Genomic DNA, 15,837 nt, shown 5'->3' with positions numbered 1-15,837 from the left:
CAGAGGTGGAAGCTGGAACACAGTCTGAACATATTAGCCATATAATTCTAGAGCTATCACTCTCTCATGCTTCAGCTTCTCATGAGGCCAAAGAGAAAAGTGAGTGAATGCTTAGGCTCTGAAGCCAGGCATATCTGGATTTGAACTTGGATCCTATCTCTCCCACATGCTGGCTGTGTGTCTTCTCTGAACACCAGCTTCCCCATATGTATAAAGAGAATTGTGATAAGGAATTGGCTCACATGACTATAGAGGCTGGCAAGTCTGAAATTTGTGGGCTGGAGACTCAGAGAACCGAGGTTAAGGCCAAAGGCAGCTGCTGTAGAGCCAGGAAGAGTCCATGTTTCAGATGAAGTCTGAAAGCAGTGTTTGAAAAATTCTCTCTTGCAGGAAAGAGGCCCATCTCCTTGTCCTATTCAGGCCTGATTGGATGAGGCCCACTCACATTATGGAGGGCAATCTGCTGTACTAAAAGTATTAAAAGTCCACCAATTTAAATGTTAATCTCGTCTAAAATGTCCTCCCAGAAACACCCAGCCCAGCCTGCACACCTTACCCCTGGTGTCAATTCCTGCACTTTGTCTAATAAAAAATCCCTTCCAATTATTTTTAGCACGGTAGGGACAGCCAGGGAATTCTGACTCCCTCATGCTGTCTCCCTTACGGGCTCCAGTAAAGCCTTATCTGGGAAAACTCTCTTGGCCTCATGTCAAGTTTTAATTTTTATTGCATTGATAACCCAAGAACCTGTTGTCGGCAACAATCTCAAATATACACATTTGGTGAACAAAATCCAGGAGAGCACTCATATAACAGGTGGAGGAGGTTCCCTTTAGAGAAATAAATACAGAGATCTAAGATGTAGGTATCTTAAAATGAAAAACTGTAATGAGGGACCCATGGGTGTGGTCAGAACATTCCCTTCATGTCATTGATGTGGTCGTCATTAAGGACTCTAGAGTTCCCATTTTTAAAAAGATAGTGAAAAAAATGTTTTTGAAATTTTCTAATCTTGGTTTTGGAAAATCTATTTATTATTTAAAATAAACCCTAAGTTCACACGGATATATGTGAATCGTGGAAACTTTAAAGGAATCTAAACGTTTCTTTGTACCAGGCTGATTAGGCTGATTAACTAATAGAGATCTAAAAGACTGTCTTCTGCCATCTAAACTGGAGCACTTTGACTAGCTCAGATGTAATCAGGCAGAAATAGTCACCACACCAGGACATGGCAAGTACCGGGAGGAAGAAACCGTAGGAAACACAGTCCAGCACAGTCTTCACAAAGCTGGTATCCAAGCATCCTCTAAAGAGGTTTGTCTCCTAAGATCCTAAAATGACTGGTGAGACACAAAGAAATAAAGGTTACACAACGGAATGAAAATAAAAGCTGTCATGATCAACCTCATTCCAAAGTAAACCTTCAACGTGTTTTGATCTCTGGATTTAAAAAGGTAAAAAGCTTCTAACATTCAATTACAAATGTCAGTTTTTAATGCTTTTCCCATGAGATTAGAAATTTTATTGTCTCCAGTAGAACTCACATTCTTTTTATTACACAAATACAGGGAGAATCTTAACACGAAGACCAAGGAGTTAAGATAACTGTCATGAGAGATTCTTAATCGGAGAGGCATGCCCTAGGGAGCTTAAACAAACACACATTTCAATTCAACTAATATTGTATGGGCAATATTTTAGATTTGTTTTCATCCAGTTTAAAAAATCAGTTTTACAAACACTGAATTTTTCAGCTACAACTTTGCCAAAGGACCAGTTTTAAAGAATAAAAAAACATAATCAGGGGAAATGTTGCCTTTAACTTAATTTTAACTAAAAAAAAAAAAAAAAAAAAAAAAAAAAAAAAAAAAGAAGCAGCATTGAGTTGAATAGAGAAAATGAAGATAAAGGGATCACAGAAAAATCTCATGTTAAATTAATTGTACTTATCTCATGGCTTACAAGCATCTTTGATTCATGCAAGGCCCCACACGGATACCGTTTTATTTTTTTTTTGCAGTTGGTCTCTAATTCCATTCTCCTTCCCTAACTTTGCAGGCCACCACCCTAATGCTTTTAATATGCATAACTGAATCTTTAGTTAGCATTTTAATACGCATAGTGTCATGTGTATGTACATCATATTCGCATAAGTTCCATTTTGCTGTATACATATAGACTGTGCGTTCCGTAACATGGTACTTTTTTATCTCTATTAACTCACAGTAATAGACAACTATCTTGCTTGCTTCCAATGCCTACTAAATACTGTAACGAGCATCCTCAGATAATTTGCTTTCAGTTTGAAAGTTTCTTTGGGGTATAGACCCATTAGTAAAACTCCCAAGGCACAGGGCATGCACGTACTTGATTTGACCAGCTTCACCAGATTGTTCTTCAGAAGGCTGCTCCAGGCTACACACCCACCAGGCTGTGCATCCACTGGCAGTACATGGAAATTCCTGTTTCTTCTCACGTCCACAGAATAACTCTTTGTGTGTGGGTGGTGGGTGGGCATTCTGATGGGTATAAAGTGATGTTTTGTTGTTTTATTTTGCATTTCTCTGATTACTATGGGTAATGGTTTTGGATTGGAACATCTTCTAATAGAAGTGATGGTAATTAAAGTTTCTTCTTTTATAAATTGCCTGTTCAGATCTCTTGCCAATTTAGCTATGGATTTTCAATCTTTGATTTATAGGAGTTACTTGTATATTATATTATTTTTAGTTTTAGATAGAGAAATTATCTTTCCCCAGATTCCTCAAAGACCTAAAGACAGAAATACCATTCAACCTAGAAATCCCATTACTGAGTATATACCCAAAGGAATAGAAATTGTTCTCTTATAAAGACACATGCATGTGTATGTTCATTGCAGCACTATTCACAATAGCAAAGACATGAACTCAACCTAAATCCCCATCAATAACAGACTGGATAAAGAAAATGTGGTACATATACATCCTGGAATACTATGCAGCTATAAAAAAGAATGAAATCATGTCCTCTGCAGAAACGTGGAGGCCATTATCCTTAGCAAACTAACACAGGAACAGAAAACCAAACACCACATGTTCTCACTTATAAGTGGGAGCTAAATGATGAGAATACATGGACACATAGAAGGGAACAACACACACTGGGGCCTATCGGAGGGTGAAGGGTAGGAAAAGGGAGAAGATCAGGAAAAATAACAAATGGATACCTGGGTAATGAAATAATCTGTACAACAAACCCTCATGACACACATTTACATGTGTAACAAACCTGCACATTCTGCACATGTATCCCTGACCTTCAATAAATAAATAAATAAATAAATAAATAAATAAATAAGATGTTTTCCTTGTATAGCTTTTGGGCACACAGACCATAAACAAACAAAATCATAATTGATAGGAATAAAGTATTTGTGATTCCCATCAGAGCTTCAGTATAATGTAACTAGAACTCTCCTGCCTTTCGCCACAACTTTCCGTTAAGTACAAATTTAAAAACCAAAGAAATTCTCTTTCCTCGATCGGCTGTTTCTTAACTTTGTCTATAGCATTGATCATTGAATACAAATCCTTAATTGTGGTGTAATCAAACCCATAAATTTTTCACAGAACTTCCATTTTATTTTTGGCTCTGTTTTTTAAAAAATCTGTGTATATCCTCATATTGTAAAATCTGTTCTTCTGTGGTTGCTCTCATTATCTTTGTAATTTTTACTTTCACATCTATGGGTAAAGATCTAATTTTAATTTTGTCTATATAGTGAGTCTGTTTTGCCCAATTCTACCAACGAATAATCTACCCTTTCCTCGTTGGTTTGTAGCATCTTATTTATTTATTTGAGACAGTCGCACTCTGTCACCTCGGCTGGAATGCAGTGGCATGATCTTGCCACACTCTAGCCTCTGCCTCCCAGATTCAAGCAATTCTCATGCCTCAGCCTCCTGAGTCGCTGGGAATACAGGCACACGTGTGGCACCTTCTTTTACCATATAACAAGTTGCCTTTATATGCAAGTCCTTCCATGTTCTATGTTATTGCATTGATATTTTTTACTATTTCTATAGCAGTACCAAACTTATTTTCATTTCTATTCCTTTATAATATGTCTGAATCTATTGTAGGATAAATCTTCCTCCTTGTTTTTGTTATTTAAGTTAACTTATTCATACCTGGATATATGCTTTAGAATGATTTCACAAGTTGCTAACATGAAACTGGAGTTTTGATTGGGATTGCATTGAATTTATAGATTATACTGGGAAGAACTGACAGCCTTACAACGTTGTCAACTCAACTATGAACGCAGACTTTCCACTTATTCAAATATTTCCTATTAGTTAATAGGCTTTACTTTTTTATTAGGTATTCTTTGTTTAGAATGAATTATGTGTATTTATAGCTTTTATTACTATTGCAAATGATATCATATGTTATAATTTCTATTTTGTTATTGTTGGTGTTGAGAAATATTAATTTTGTAAGTTTATCTTCTATCAACAAACTTGAAAGCCTCTCTTACTTGTCCTGAACGTTTTTCTGCTGATCCAGTTAATTTTTCTATCCAAATGATTACATCAAGTACAAATATTCAAACTTAATCTCCTCTTTCAAGCCTTATAATCCATACACCTCTTCTTTATTTTTCTTGTTTTAGAGCATTATGTAAGTTTAATTTGGACCAATAAGGTCAGAAATACAGAAAAAATGTGAAGAAAAGCAATCACTTTATCATAAAGTTTAAAAATAGGCTTACACGTATTCTGGATTTTAGTTGTAACCAGATATAAGTTCAAAACACCCTGTACTTTGAGATTCATACATTATCAGCTGAAACCTCTCAGCCTGTGGGAAATCCAATAGATTCTCTAAGATTTCTAGGAATTTTCAGGGGATTACACTCTCATGGCTTTCAGATCCTTTACCCCGTGAACGTCAGTCACATTTCATTTCCTGCCACTTTACTCTTCTTTCTATCAGCACCAACAAGGACAGGGAAGTTGGTTCCCACTCCTTGACTTCCTAAGGAAGTCGTATATGTAAGAGGTTTACTCAAAGTGTGGAGGAATCAAAGATATTTGCATTAGAGTAAGACAATTAATTTGAAATAAAATATTAACATTCTTGTACTTAAAAGTACTTTAGTACATTTCATGTAAGAATGTGAAATGATACGGCTACTCTGAAAAACAGAGTTTGGCAGTTTTTTTTAAACAAAACTAACTGTGCAAATACCATAAAGCCCAGCAATTTTAATCTTTGGCATTCATCCCAGAGAAATGAAACACACAAAAACTTGTACATAATGTTCATAACAGCTGTATTCATAATAGGCCAAACTGGAAATAACCAGGTGTCCTAGATCAAAATATGAAAACGGGGCATAGCAGAAAGGTGAGTGAAATGGTGAAGGCTTAAAGGGTGAATGATTTGAAAAATTGTGGGACATTTATGGCATGGAGTACTACTCAGAAATACAAAGGAACAAACCACTGATGCATGTGACAACTTGGTTGAATCTCCAAGTAATTAGATTGAGTGAAAAAAGGCTAGTCCCCAGTGGTTACACACTGTGTGATTCCATTTATATAAAATTATTGAACTAAGAAAAGTATAGAAATGGAGAATAGATTTACGGTTGCTGGAAGTTAGGGACAGTGAGGTGTGGAGTGTGAGAGAGCTGTGTGTGGTTATAAAAAGAAAGATGAGGAATCCTTATGGTCTTGAAGCTGTTCTGTATCTTGACTGTGATGGTGGATCTATAAGCCCACCTGTGTGATAAAATTGCATAGAACTAAATACATACACACACATATACACACACACATGAGCAACACACACACAAGAACACAAGGAGAGCTAGGGAGTCTGAATAAGATCTGTGGTGTCCATATCCTGACTGTGAAATTGTACTGTGGTTTTGCAAGGTGTTACCGCTGAGCAAACTGGTAAAGGGTACATACGATCTCTCTGTATTCTTTCTTTCTTTCTTTCTTAGATACAGGAGGCTTCACTGTGTTGCCCAAGCTGGTCTTGAACTCCTGGCCTCAAGTGATCCCCCTGGCTCGGCTTCCCAAAGTGCTGGGATTATAGGCATAAGCCACTGTGCCCAGCCTCTCCCTGCATTGTTTCTTACAACTGCACGTGAATCTTCAATTATTTCAAAATCAGAATTTAAAAAGAAAGAATACTTGAACAATCTCGACACCAAGAAGTACTCATTCGCTGTCTTTCTCTACAGACTTCAGCCCAGCATTTCCCTCGTCCTTTCTACTCCCTCACTTTCAAATCCTGGCTGGTACCCAAAGCAGCATATCAGACACTTTCCTAAGCAGTCACAACCTGTATGTTGGCCTCCACATGCAGTTTCTGTTTTCACTCTTGCATTTAACATAAAGAGATCACTTGTCCCGGAACATTGGTCAGCAACAAATATATCTGAATGAAAAATTGGGGGGAAGTATGGAGGATGATGTGCAGTATTCATTCCAAGAATCCACATTGGATATCTCTTCCTAATTCTCTTTTCTCATTCTTAAAATGCCCAGGTCTCCTCTCTTTTTGCCTTCCACCCAAAGCTTGGCCTGCTCTCTCTCAGCTCCCGCCTCTCCCTTCCTGGTGAGTAATCCCATCTTTGCCTCTGTCCTCCCACCCCTTCTGCCTGATCTCTTCAACTTTCGTCTGCAGCCCAATTTAACTTTCTTCCAGTTTCCAAAAGATGAAGCTGATGAGGGCACCAGATGTCAAAGAATTTAGGGACTGAAGACATTTATTCCCTTTTAAAGAAGGTTTAGGAGTGCTAAAGCTGTCATGAAGCTCACTTTGTATTGTTCCAGAGGGAAGAATTAAGTAGAAATTAGAGACAGCTAGATTTTGAGTTAGTAGAGGAAATATGTTCTAACAAAGATTACTGCCCAGGTGTAGCATTGATGATAAACAAGATCTACCTCTGACATTGCGAGCATTCTGTCACTTAAAATTTTTAGCCAAAGACTAAAAGAATAGTTGAGAGGGTGATGGAAGTATAAATCACTGCAATAGGAAATTGGTATAGATCCAATGAGATGATTCTAAATATAACCTTGAGTCACTGAATGAGAACAAGAAAAGGGGAATAGAATCATCAGCTAACACAGGAGTGTCCAATCTTTTGGCTTCCCTGGGCCACATTGGAAGAAAAAGAATTATCTTGGGCCACACATAAAATACACTAATGATAGCTGACGAGCTTTTAAAAATTACAAAAGAAAATCTCATAATGTTTTAAGAAAGTTTACAAATTTGTGTTGGACTGCATTCAAAGCTGTCCTGGGTTGCATGCGGCCTGCAGGTCACAGGTTAGGCAAGCTTGAGCTAACATTTATCCAGTCCTTCCTGTGTTCTGGGCACTACGTTGCTGTCATTATCAATCTTCTTATTGTTGTTATTAAGTAATTGCATGTTAAGTTAATTTGCCGGTAAACTTGTGCCATGTATAAGTAATGTCTTCTGCCAACTATCGTATCACTTAGACTTCATTTTTCACCTTTTTAAGTGATTACCCAGAATTTGCAATATAGATTTACAAGGAATCCAAGTATATTTTCAAGTAACACTGTTTGACTTTAAATGATATGTCACCCTAAATGTGAGTATGTCATAATAATAAAATCATCCTAATTTCTTCTCCTATCTCTTGTATCATTGCTGTCATTCATTTCACTTAAATATAAGGGCATATATGTATTTTTCATAGACAAGAAGACTCAAAAATTTTGAGATGCTTATCTTTTCCAACTTGGTCTGCAGATTCAATGCAATTCCAGTAAAAATCCCAGCAAGTTGTACATAGAGACAAACCAATTATAAAGTTCCTACAGAGAGGCAAAAGATCCACAATGCCAAATACAATACTGAAGAAGAACAAAGTCAGATGACTGGCATTATACAACTTCAAAATTTACTGTAAAAGTACAGTAATCAAGACATGACATACTGGCAAAAGAAGAGACAAATAAATCAGTGGAACACAATAAAGGGCCCAGAAATAACCCACATTAAGTAGTCACGCAGCACATAATCACATTTTGGTCAATAATGGATTGGATAAATGACAGTGGTCCCATAAGATTTTAACGGAGCTGAAAAATTCCTATCACCTAGTGACATCATAGCTGCCGTAGTGTCATAGCATAATGCATTTTCTGTGTTTATGGTGATGCTGATGTAAACAAATCTACTGTGTCACCAGTTGAATAAAAATATAACATACAGTTTTGTACAGTACATTGTACTTGACAATGATCATAAGTGACTACATTACTGGTTTATGTATTTACTATGCTATGTTTTTCATCATTATTTTAGAGTGTATTTCTTCTTCTTAAAAAAAAGAAAAAAGTTAACTGTAAAACAGCCTTAGGCAGATCCTTCAGGAATATTCCAGAAAAAGGCATTGCTATTATAGGAGATGACAGCTCCATGCATGTTACTGCCCCTGAAGACCTTCCCGTGGGGCAAGATCTAGGAGATAGAAGACAGTGATACTGATGATCCTGACCCTGTGTAGGCCTAGGGTCATGTGTATGTTTGTGTCTTCATGTTTAACAAAAAAGTTATAAAATTAAAAAATAAGAAAGCGCGGTGGCTCAAGCCTGTAATCCCAGCACTTTGGGAGGCCGAGACGGGCGGATCACAAGGTCAGGAGATCGAGACCAGCCTGGCTAATACGGTGAAACCCTGTCTCTACTAAAAAATACAAAAAACTAGCCGGGCGAGGTGGCGGGCGCCTGTAGTCCCAGCTACTCAGGAGGCTGAGGCAGGAGAATGGCGTAAACCCGGGAGGCGGAGCTTGCAGTGAGCTGAGATCCGGCCACTGCACTCCAGCCTGGGCGACAGAGCGAGACTCCGTCTCAAAAAAAAAAAAAAAAAAAAAAAAAAAATAAGAAAGCATATCGAATAAGAATATGAAGAAAAGAATTTGGACAGTTGTACCAAATAAAAACTTTATAAAGTAAAATATTAGAGTAAACTAAGATTAATTTACAATTAAAGAAAGAAAAAAAAATTTTAATAAATTTAGTGTAGCCCAAGTGTGCGATGTGTATAGAGTCTGCAGGAGTGTGCGGTAATGTCCTGTGCCTTTATGTTAATTCACCACTCATTCACTGACTAACCGAGAGTGACTTCCAGTCTTGCCAGCTCTATTCATGATAGGTGCCCTATGCAGAAATGCCATTTTTAATCTCTTCATGCCATATTTTTACTGTACCTTTTCTCTATTTAGATACGCAAATACTTACCATTGTGTTACAATTGTCTACAGTATTCAGTAGAGTAACACGGTGTACAGGCTGGTAGCTTAGGAGCCATAGGCTAGATCACATAGCTTAGGTGTGCACCAGGCTGTACCATCTAGGTTTGTGTGAGATCACTCTATGATGTTCACACAATGACAAAATCGCCTAATGAAGCAATTACCTAATGATGCATTTTTCAGAATGTGTCCCCCTCATTAAGTGATGCATGACTGTATAGTCTACTAATTGTTGACAAAGGAACAATGGCAATACAATAGAAAAAAATTTTTCAACAAATAGTGCTGAACAATTGGACATCTACATGCAAAAAGAAGAGAATGTAGACACATACTTTACATGCTTCACAAAAATTAACTCAAAATAAGTCACAGACCTAAATGTAAAGTGCAAAACTATAAAACTCATAGGCGATAACGTAGAAGAAAATTTAGATGACCTTGGGTTTGGCCATGACATTTCAGTTACAACACCAAAGGCACAAGTCATGAAATAAAGAGTTGACAAGCTGGATTTCATCAAAATTAAAATTTTCTGCTTTGCAAAAGATACTGTTGGCTGGGCACAGTGGCTCATGCCTGTAATCCCAGCACTTTGGGAGACCAAGGCAGTTGGATCACCTGAGATCAATAATTCGAGATCAGCCTGACCAACATGGTGAAACTCTGTTTGTACTAAAAATACAAAAATTAGCCAGGTGTGGTGGCAGACGCCTGTAATCCCTGCTACTTGGGAGGCTGGGGCAGGAGAATCACTTGAACCTGGGAAGCGGAGGCTGCAGTGAGCCGAGATCATGCCATTGCACTCCAAGCTGGGTGACAGAGCGAGACTCTGTCTCAATAACAACAACAACAAAAAGATACTGTCACGAGAATGAAAAGACAAGCCACAGACTGGGAGGAAATATTTATAAAAGATATATCTAATAAAGGACTGTTATCCAAAGTATACAAAGACCTTTTAAAACTCAACAATCTGAAAACAAACAATCAATTAAAAATTAGGTAAAAGACCTGAAAAGGTACCTCACCAAAGAAGACATACAGATAAGAAATAAGCATATGACAAGATGTTCCACATCATATTCAATCAGAAAGATGAAAATTAAAACAGCAATCAGACGCCACCATGCACCCATTAGAATGACCAAAATTTAGAACACTGACAACACTAAACGGTAGCAAGAACGTGGGCAACAGAAATTCTTATTCATTGCTGGTAGCAATGCAAAATGGTACAGATACCTTGGAAGACAGCTTGACAATTTTTTATAAAACGGAACATACTCTTACTGTAAGATCCAGCAGTTTTGCTCCTTGGTGTTTACTCAGAGAAGTTAAAAACTTACGTCCACACAAAACCTGCAAAGAGATGTTTATAGCATCTTTATTTATAATTATCAAAACTTGGAAGCAACTAAGATTTTCTTTAGTAGGCAAATGGATAGGTAAACTGTGGTTATCCAAGACAGTAAATGATAACATGAAATATTATTCAGTACTAAAAATAAATGAGTTAGCAATCTATGAAAAGATGTGGAGAAAACTTAAATGCCTATGGCTAAGTGGAAGAAGCTAATTTGAAAAGGTTACATACTATAGGATTCTATTTACATGACATTCTGGAAAAGGCAGAATTGGACACAGTAAAAAGATCAGTGGTTGCCAGAGATTAGGGAGAGGGAGCCATTGATAGGATGTATCACAAAGGATTTTAGGGCAGTAAAGCTATTCTGTATGATGTTATGTGGTGGTTACGTGTCATTATAAATTTATCTAAACCCACAGAATGTGCAACACCAAGGGTGAACCCTCTTGTAAACTATGGACTTTGGGTGATAATAACCTGTGAATGTAGCTTTATCGATTGTAACAAATGTACCACTGGTAGGGAATTTTGAACATGGGAGAGGCTGTGTATATGTAGTGGCAGGGATATATGGAAAATCTCTATACCTTATGCTCAAATATGCTATGACCCTAAAAGTGATTGGCACTTCTTAAATGTGAAAGAGAAACACTTATCTTGTTTTGACCATTGTATTTTGGAGCTTTCTGTTACTTGCAGCCAAATCTGACCTAATTTATACAGTCCCTAGCATGGGCTAATTTTCATCAATATTGGCCACTTTGAAATTTATTTTTCCTATAGTAAAAATAAAAGCAATGGGCACTTATTCCTATTTTTTAAAATAGAAATAAGTAAATTACCCTGGACGCTACAATGCTTACATTCTAGTAAATACAGCCAAGGTCATGTTATATAACCATTTTTATTTTATAGTGTAACATTATTTGATACATTTCCATGTTTCTACTATTTTCTGAAAAAATACTCTGCAAACTGTTCAGTTAATTGGGTGACCTATCATTTGTTTGATGATGCTAAGCTTGGTTCTACTTTTCCTTTATAGTAGATATCATTGCAATAAAAGTATTTATATTTCAATGGAAGATTTTTAATTTTATTTTATTTCTGATGGAGTCTCGCTCTGTCACCAGGATGGAGTGCAGTGGTGTGATCTCGGCTCACTGCAACCTCCGCCTCCTGGGTTCAAGCTATTCTCATGCCTCAGCCTCCCGAGTAGCTGGGATTACAGGCACACACCACCACACTCCGCTAATTTTTGTATTTTTTAGTAGAGATAGGGTTTCACCATGTTGACCAGGATGGTCTCGATCTCCTGACCTCATGATCCGCCCACCTTGGCCTTCCAAAGTGCTGGAATTACAGGTGTGAGCTACCGTGCCCAGCCAGATGTTTTTAATATTAGTGTATATTGCTGTGTCAGTCAGGGTCCAGCTAGGAGACAGAAGCCACACCAGTAATTTGAACAGAAAAAATTAAATATAAAAAATCATCAACAAGCAACAGGCAAATTAACTACTAAAAAGAAATACAAGAGAATGCTAAAGAATACACTAGGGCTGAGGGAGAATAGCCCAAGAAGGAACATGCAGGTGACCCTTCTCCAAGACTAGGTTTGTTTCAGACATCCTTAAGAGGATGGCTGTAGTTCAGTGGTTCAGATAGTGAGAAAGGCTGAATGGTACCGGGCCACAGCAGGCAGATCAACGATGATGAGCAGGAAACCACTGGCCAGCAATGAGAAGCAACACTCGCTGGTGGCTGAGCTGAGCACCCTCATGTGCCCTGTAGGGGGGCAGCTGAACCAAAAAAAGAAGAAAGGAGAAAGCCCACTGAAACTGGATGAGAAGCCCCTTCCTCTCAGAATGTGCCTCCAGTGCCCCCTACAGGCAAAGCTCAGCATTGTGCCAGCTGGGTAATGAGAAATGTTGACAGGGTTCAACTCTAGTAACACAAAGTAGGGAAAAGAATGGCAGACTTGGAAGTGTAAGACAATACACAATAAATTGATAACTTGTATAACCATCATCCATTTATTCTTTTTCTGATAACTGTACCCCAATTTTCCATATCTACTTTTTTTCTCTCTCTTTTTTTTTTTTTTTTTTTTGATGGAGTCTCACTCTGTCACCCAGGCTGGAGTACAGTGACTCGATCTTCACTCACTGCAACCTCTGCCTCCGAGGTTCAAGCAATTCTCATGCCTCAGCCTCTACAGTAGCTGATATTATAGGTGTGTGCCCCCAACTAATTTTTGTATTTTTAGTAGAGGTGGGGTTTCACCCTGTTGGCCAGGCTGGTCTTGAACTCCTGACCTCAGGTGATCCTCCTGCCTCAGCCTCCCAAAATGCTGGGATTACAGATGTGAGCCACTGCACCTGGCCCTGTCTACTTTTTTAGTCAATATACTCCAAACCAGAGTATCACATCTCCCTAGCCATGGTGATTACTGCAAAGATGATATGGGACCCAGGCAGAGATATCTATCTGTCTCTCTATCTATCAGTCCGCTTGTCTGTCTGTCTCCCTGTCTTTGTATCAAGCTTATTCTGAGTCCATAGACTGAGTCATTTGCTGGTTGAACAAGGAAGAATGTTAGTCTTTTGCTGCTGGGCGCAGCACACAGAGCGATGCAATAGAAAGTATGAAATGAGAGGGTCCTGATGAGTTTGTTTAGGCCTTAAAGTCAGTCATCCACAGACTTTTCAGTCACATGAGCCAATATATTTCCACTTTTCTTTAGCTCAGTTGAATTAGTTTATTATGCTTTCTGTTACTGGCAATGGAAATAACCCTGACTAATACAGTTCCTCAAGGGTCCACCCATATTAGTCATTTTCAAAACTCTTAATTTATGTGGTCACAACTTTTCCCGGTGATGTTTGGACATGGCCTCTCAAATACATCACTGTCAACACAGGGTATAGCTACCCATGTCTCATTACTAATTTCATAATACATTAAATCGTTCATTCAAAAAATATTGATTGAGTGACTGATATATGCCACATGCTCTGCCAGGCACTGGGAAATTGATGTGTAAACAATAGAGATATTTTCCTTACTTTTCTGGGGCTTTTATCTTGTGGGAATTATGGAAAAGCAACCAGCCAATAACAATACACGATGAATGTCATGCTGGGAGAGTCGTAGGTGTTCTTGGCAGCATACAAGTGGGACATCCACCCAGACTAAGGAGTGAGGGTGAGAGAGAGGTTGAACAAAAACTTCTCAGAGAAGATAATGTCTAAACTGAGACTATGAAGGTGCATTTTACTCCTTTAATAAACACTGATGTAATCAGCACTACTTTAAGCACATTACAAGTATAAACTCACTCAAATCCTCATAACAATCTGTGAAAGTAAAGAAATCTTTGGGCTCCCAATTCACCAAGTTAAAGGGAAAAGTCAAACTGGGAACTGTTTAGGGCCAACCTGCCTCCCAGTCTATTGAGAGTCACCCTCTGCTCACTGAGATAAATGTGTATCTGATTGCCTCCTTTGGAAAGGCTAATCAGAAACTCAAACCAACCATTTGTCTTTTATCTACCTATGACCTGGAAGCGCCCCCCCCCCCCCATTTCAAGTCTTCCTGCCTTTTCTTAGCGCTGTCCCACCTTTCCAGACTGAACCAATGTTCATCTTGGATATGTCGATTGATGTCTCATGTCTCTCTAGAATGTATAAAACCAAACTGTGCTCTGGCTACCTCGGGCATACGTTGTTAGGACCACCTGAGGCTATATCATGGACATGTGTCTTCAACTTTGGCAAAATAAACTTTCTAAATTTTTAAATTAACTGAGACCTGTCTCAGATTTTTGTGGTTCACAAATCCTATGAGGTAGACACTATTATGTTCATTTTACAGATGAGGAAACTGAGGCACGGAAAAATTAAGTGACTTACCCTAAATTACACAGCCAGTAAGTGGCCAAGTCATGGTTCAAGCCAAGGAAGGGTGAACTCCAGAGCTCATGCTTTTCATCAATTCCCCATGTTGCCCTTCAGAGAAGGATGAGAAGTATTTAATAAGGGAAAAAAAGAAGGAATAGTATGCATGTCATCCTGGTAAGAAAAGAGAGAATGACATGGCCAAGAAGTCAAAAGAAGGGCAACAAAACTGGACCTAGAGGTGGTGGGTGGCACAGGAAGGTAGTAAGAGGAGAAGGCAAATGATGCATAGCTTTGTAAGTAAGGTTAAGGAATTGTGGACGTTATCCTAAGAGTAAGGTGTCCTCCAAATGCTTTATAAAAGGGGAGCAGCATGATCAGATATATGTTTAAGATAACTCTGGCTAGTGTGAAAGGAAATGGGTATGTTCTATTAGGAAGCAATTCTGATAATCCAGGTACCTTAGACTGCCCAGGCTGCCATAGCAAAATACTATGGACTGGATGGCTTAATTTATTTTCTCATCGTTTGGGGGGCTGGGAGGTCCAAGACCTTTAAAGGTACCAGTAGATTCAGGCACTGATAAGGGCTCTTTGCCTGACTTACAGGTGGCTACCTTCTTCCTGTGTCTTCATATGGCAGAGAGAGAGAGAGAGAGAGAGCGCACCCTGGTGTCTCTTCTTAAAAGGGGACTAATCCCATCATAAAGGCCCCAACCTCATGACCTCATCTAACTCTAATGACCTCCAAAAGGCCCCATCTCCAAATACCATCACATTGGAGGTGAAAGCCTCAATATCTGAATTTGTGAAAGACACAAACATCTAGCCCTTAACACCAGGTAAGAGATACCAATGGAGTCAATGAGAAGTGTCAGGCCACTGAGGATGAGGTGACAGATTATGGATGCCCAGATTTGAGACATATTTAGGAAGTAAACTTGACAGAACATTGAAATGGTTTGATGTATTCCTAAGGAAGAAAGAGAATAAGGATACCTAGATTGGCTTGGCACCATTCACTAAGGTAAGGAGTAAAGAAAGATGAACATGTTAATGACTTCTGTCTTTGATCCACTGGATGTTGAGAGTACCTAGAGGAAATTCTAGTACGAAGATGAGCACATGACTCTGAGGTTGAGGGTGTCTTGCATGGGAATAAAGATATGAGGCTCATAAGCAGAGAGTAACTTTAGCAGTGAAGGAACAGGATGCCATTTGTAAAATTATTACTGAATAAAAAGAGAAAAAGGCCAAAGGAAATCATAAAAAGT

At 38.5% G+C, this 15,837-nt stretch overlaps 3 long non-coding RNA genes across 13 annotated transcripts in view; 1 reads left to right on the top strand and 2 right to left on the bottom strand.

Moving 5' to 3' along the window:
* Nucleotides 1-15,837, bottom strand: part of LOC105482134 (uncharacterized) — a 64,988-nt gene that overhangs the window by 47,733 nt on the left and 1,418 nt on the right. The gene's annotated exons all lie outside the window — the stretch shown is intronic.
* Nucleotides 1,021-15,218, bottom strand: LOC105482133 (uncharacterized). Its single transcript, XR_011607199.1, has 4 exons — nt 15,171-15,218; nt 14,579-14,674; nt 2,371-2,522; nt 1,021-1,343 (listed from the first exon to the last, which is right to left on the bottom strand). It is a non-coding gene; the product is annotated as an uncharacterized lncRNA (long non-coding RNA).
* The window catches only part of LOC105482135 (uncharacterized), a 41,200-nt gene continuing 40,681 nt past the window's right edge, over nt 15,319-15,837 (top strand). For 4 of the 9 annotated variants that reach the window (XR_011607189.1, XR_011607187.1, XR_011607185.1 and 1 more), the window contains exon 1: nt 15,412-15,590. This is a non-coding gene — a long non-coding RNA (uncharacterized lncRNA). The other 5 variants (XR_011607182.1, XR_011607183.1, XR_011607180.1 and 2 more) reach the window with 3 other exon arrangements.

This window comes from Macaca nemestrina, chromosome 8 (genome assembly GCF_043159975.1).
Source record: "Macaca nemestrina isolate mMacNem1 chromosome 8, mMacNem.hap1, whole genome shotgun sequence".
Taxonomy (NCBI): Eukaryota; Metazoa; Chordata; class Mammalia; order Primates; family Cercopithecidae; genus Macaca; species Macaca nemestrina.
Note: the sequence above shows the minus strand (reverse complement) of the source record. Positions and strands in the feature narration are given on the sequence as shown.